Here is a 610-nt window from a genome sequence, read left to right as displayed (position 1 = left end):
TGCACCGAGACCCGAAGTCGACGTGCGAAGCACCACGGGACCCCTTTCGCCTGCAGGTCCCGAGCCGCCTTTATTTGCTGTTACGAGCATCGTGTGCCCCATACCTGCGTGACGAGCACCGCAGGGCGGCAGAGCCATCGCACTTGGCCGGGTGGCAGAGGAGGACCCGACTATTCACAGATAGCGGCCCAACGACTCCCAGAGCCGGTCGTGCGGCGCGCGAGGTCTGCTCTCTTCACAAGAGGCTTTATTAGGGAGTGCTAAGGCAAGGTTCTGTGCCCTCCACCCTCATCGCAACACCCATGGGAGCCTCCGGTCGTCAATAGACCGCCGCACCGGCCTCTGACTGACTCTCAGAATGGACGGAAAGAGCCGGGTAAGCCTTTCAAAAGATTCGACCACGTGCCGAAAACTTTAGACTTCCGTGAGCTCTCCGGCTTGCACCGAGACCCGAAGTCGACGTGCGAAGCACCACGGGACCCCTTTCGCCTGCAGGTCCCGAGCCGCCTTTATTTGCTGTTACGAGCATCGTGTGCCCCATACCTGCGTGACGAGCACCGCAGGGCGGCAGAGCCATCGCACTTGGCCGGGTGGCAGAGGAGGACCCGAC

Source organism: Chiloscyllium punctatum, unplaced genomic scaffold, assembly GCF_047496795.1.
Source record: "Chiloscyllium punctatum isolate Juve2018m unplaced genomic scaffold, sChiPun1.3 scaffold_477, whole genome shotgun sequence".
In the NCBI taxonomy this organism is placed as follows: domain Eukaryota; kingdom Metazoa; phylum Chordata; class Chondrichthyes; order Orectolobiformes; family Hemiscylliidae; genus Chiloscyllium; species Chiloscyllium punctatum.
Note: the sequence above shows the minus strand (reverse complement) of the source record.